Source organism: Triticum dicoccoides, chromosome 6A, assembly GCF_002162155.2.
Source record: "Triticum dicoccoides isolate Atlit2015 ecotype Zavitan chromosome 6A, WEW_v2.0, whole genome shotgun sequence".
NCBI classification, from domain to species: domain Eukaryota; kingdom Viridiplantae; phylum Streptophyta; class Magnoliopsida; order Poales; family Poaceae; genus Triticum; species Triticum dicoccoides.
The window spans coordinates 607,283,838-607,288,280 of record NC_041390.1 but is presented as its reverse complement, the minus strand read 5'-3'; positions in this window follow the sequence as shown (position 1 = coordinate 607,288,280).

Sequence of the window (4,443 nt, the reverse complement as noted above, 5' to 3'; positions counted from 1 at the left end):
ACTATAATGACTTGGTCCAGAGGTCGAGCGGATAGTTGACACCATGCAGTTCAACGATGTATTGATCCCTCGGACGTGCCTTTTGAAGCTACTCGAAGCAAGACAAGAAGCATGGCATGCTCAAGTTCAAGTCGTTGCGATGGCTCGTCGGCCCTGATAGATGTCGCGCTGAAGTGATGCGATGTGCGCTCAAGTGGTCGAAGCAGAAGAAGAAAGGTTGGCTGCAATGCAGTCTTGTTGGTTGTAGTATTACTATATACTAAGCTGAGCAAAGCAGAGGAAGCAAAGGAAGAGATGGATGAGTAACAAGTTGTCAACTACATAATCTTAGTGTCAAGTGACAAGTGTATAGGAGTATTCGCTGGCATGTTTTTAGTGGTCGCGCTGAGATTCATAGTTTGACCATTGTATTTCGCTGGCATGTTTTTAGTGGTCGCGGTGAGATTCTTAATTTGACCATTAATTAGTGTGAATTATGATCACAACTGATCAATTGATGCAAGGGATTTGTTTTATGTAAAAGCATTGGACCTGATGTATGCAAGCATCTGCCACTAGATTTCTTTCTGTATTTTCATCTGTTGTATGTTCCCTCCTAATAACATTTTTCATGAATAATAATAGGCACAAGATCCCACTAAGAAGATTACTTCTGTAGTTCTGTGCTCGAACAATTCCAAATGACTGCTATTTTTTAGAGAAGAACAGGTATGTGTGCCCCATCTAGAAAAGCTTACTTCAGGTTTATCTGTACGCCGTCCGATCCGACGCTCGTCACCATTGCCCTGCCATGTCAAGGGTGAACTAGAATATATCATCAGTTCGTACCCATTAGCAATGAAAACTGGTGTGTTTTTTGTACCTCCCAATGGTTACTTTGGAAGTTGATTCTCCAATTTAAAAACCCGTCTTGACTTTTTCTGGCCTCTTCTCCATATTGATATGGAGGAAGTTATTGTGCTTTTCACGGATTTAGACTATGTGGCTATATATCCATGGACAGTTTTCGGTTATTACCAATATGAAGCAGATAAATGAACATGTGTGTTTGCAAAACTTGGCGAGCTTCTAGCTCCCAATATGTGTTTGTGCTTGATCAATTGTTTGCCTCATGGTATTTAGTTATAAATTTTCCTTGATTATTAGCATTTGTGTATTAATGCTTGCAGGAGGGGAGGAGTCGGACTAGGTTGTTGTCCAAGTCGCTTCTCACCTTTGACGCTGTTGCGTCTAGACCATTGCTCATCTCCCACATCTGTATGCCTGGATAAGCACTTTAATTTTTGTTATATAGTGCATATGCATTTGCTATAATTTTTGTTCAGGTATATCTATTTTAGTGTGCTCAACGTCAATTGATTCTTTGTACCAGCAAGATTAAAGCAATGCAATGAAAGGAGCTTCTAACATGCTTTCTTTCATTTATTTGGTCTAATTAAAACGATACTTTATTGAAAGTTTGAAACACATGTGTAGAAGTAATAGATGTCAATCGATTCTAAATTTTCATATAAACACACAAGTAGCTCTTGGCACATGACATGTTTTTCTGATATTGTTCTATTTCAATGCAACAAGTCTGCATTTCTGTTACTTATTCTTACTGAACAGACAAGGCTCTGATGCAAGACTTCTCCTTCTATCATTGGATTAAGAAGATAAACTCTTATACTAACTATTTCTTTTTTTTCTTTTCTGAATTGAAGATTCACTCCTAATGTGTTGAGAGCTACTGATGTGTTTTATTTTTTTATTGTTCATGAATGGCATGATCAAGGAGGCAGAGAGGAAATGTTTTATGAATCAAGAAAAACATACTGAAACTTGGTAACGTTGCTGAGAAGTTAAATAGAAGTATGATATTTCCATGAAAGCTTCATCTTCTTATTCTCTACTTGTGTTGTTGGAAATAGCAATCAGTTGATCTTTAAATTATGCAGCCTATCTAAAAATCTTAACTGTGGTCTAGCTTTTGAGGTTCTGATACAATGTAATAAACATTACCATTCGGACAAAGTAAAAGGTACTTCTTTATTGAAATGTTTTTTTAATCCTATTTGTAGCATTTGTCCATGATTCTCTTCCTTACATTTGGTGTTAAGTTGTGTTTCAAAGTACGCGCTACATCTTGTTGCTCTGGGACAAAGTAGGCAATGGTGGCCAAAGCAACATCTTCCCCACCTAGGTGCTTCGAATCTGGTGTCTCGGCATCGAAAGATTGGACCAGGAGGATTGGAGTTTGAATGGGATGCATTTGGTGTGACAGGAAGAGATGTCTCGCATCCATCATGTTGATGGCTTGGGGGTGTGGCAGCTCGGGATACTTACAAGCTAGATGTAGTTGCCCCCATCTCTTATACTTGTTTGTTTCGCTTAAGGCACGTTATAGTTTAGTTATAACATGGATTTCATTTATCATGTAAAGTGTACCATCAAATTATGGATCTTAATGTTTGCTTCTTTTCAGCACTTATTTGTGGTTTTGCGTGCAGATTTTGAATGTTATTTAGTACTCCCTCTGTTCACAAATATAAGATGTTCCAACTTTTTTTTCTGAACTGAATGTATATAAACACGTTTTAGTGTTTTTGTTCACTCATTTCGGCCCGTATATAGTCCATATTAAAATATCTAAAAATCTAATATTTGTTAATAGAGGGAGTACAATGGAGATCGTAATTTTTACTACTACATCAGATTCGTATTAATTGTCGTTGATTTAGTTGTACTAAATCACTGACAATAATTATGGATTGGAGCGAATACATATTTAGATTGGGATGGTAGCAGCAAGAAACCTAACCTATCCTCTAACTGATGGCGAAGGAAGTGCCCGTTGGGAGCAAAGAGTGGGTGCTTGGTTGCTGAGATTGACATCGATATTCAACACTAAGTAAACAGATGCATGCCATCCATCTGTGTTCATAAAAAGGACATTCATTTTGCTAACGTCTCTAGCATATCTATATTGTCCCGTGGCAACGCACGGGCATTTAACTAGTCACATATATCATTCATCACATCCTTTTGGCCATATCACATCACACGGCACATGCTGCAAAAACAAGTTAGACGTCCTCTAATTGTTGTTGCAAGTTTTTACGTGGCTGCTATAGGTTTCTAGCAAGAACGTTTCTTACCTACGCCAAAACCACAATGTGATATGCCAATTTCTATTTACCGTTCATAAGGACCCTTTTCATCGAATCCGATCCGACTAAAGTGGGAGAGAGAGACACCCGCCAGCCACCTTATGCAACTAGTGCATGTCAATCGGTGAAACCAGTCTCACATAAGCGTACGTGTAAGGTCGGTCCGGGCCGCTTCATCCCACGATGCCGCCGAATCAAGATAAGACTAGTAACGGTAAGCAAATTGACAATATCGACGCCCACAACTGCTTTGTGTTCTACTCGTGCATAGAAACTATGCATAGACCTAGCTCATGATGCCACTGTCGGGGAACGTAGCAGAATTTTAAAATTTTCTACGCATCACCAAGATCAATCTATGGAGTCATCTAGCAACGAGGGAGAGGGGAGTGCATCTACATACCCTTGTAGATCGCGCGCGGAAGCGTTCAAGAGAACGGGGTTGATGGAGTCGTACTCATCGTGATCCAAATCACCGATGACCTAGCGCCGAACGGACGACACCTCCGCGTTCAACACACGTACGGTTGGGAAGACGTCTCCTCCAACTTGATCCAGCAAGGGGTAAGGAGAGGTTGATGAAGATCCAGCAGCACGACGGCGTGGTGGTGGAAGCAACGACGATCTCGGCAGGGCTTCGCCAAGCTCAGGGAGAGGGAGGAGTGTCACGGGAGGGAGAGGGACGCGCCAGGGGCTAGGGTGCGGCTGCCCTCCCTCCCCCTCACTATATATAGGGTCCCTAGGAGGGGCGCCGGCCCTAGGAGATCCAATCTCCAAGGGGGGCGGCGGCCAAGGGGGTGGCTTGCCCCCCAAGCCAAGTGGGGCGCCCCCCACCCCTAGGGTTTCCAACCCTAGGCGCAGGGGGAGGCCCAAGGGGGGCGCACTAGCCCACTAGGGGCTGGTTCCCCTCCCACTTCAGCCCATAGGGCCCTCCGGGATAGGTGGCCCCACCCGGTGGACCCGCGGGACCCTTCCGGTGGTCCCGGTACAATACCGATTACCCCCGAAACTTTCCTGATGGCCGAAACTTGACTTCCTATATATAAATCTTCACCTTCGGACCATTCCGGAACTCCTCGTGACGTCCGGGATCTCATCCGGGACTCCGAACAACTTTCGGGTTACCGTATACTAATATCTCAACAAGCCTAGCGTCACCGAACCTTAAGTGTGTAGACCCTACGGGTTCGGGAGACACGCAGACATGAGCGAGACGACTCTCCGGTTAATAACCAACAGCAGGATCTGGATACCCATGTTGGCTCCCACATGCTCCTCGATGATCTCATCG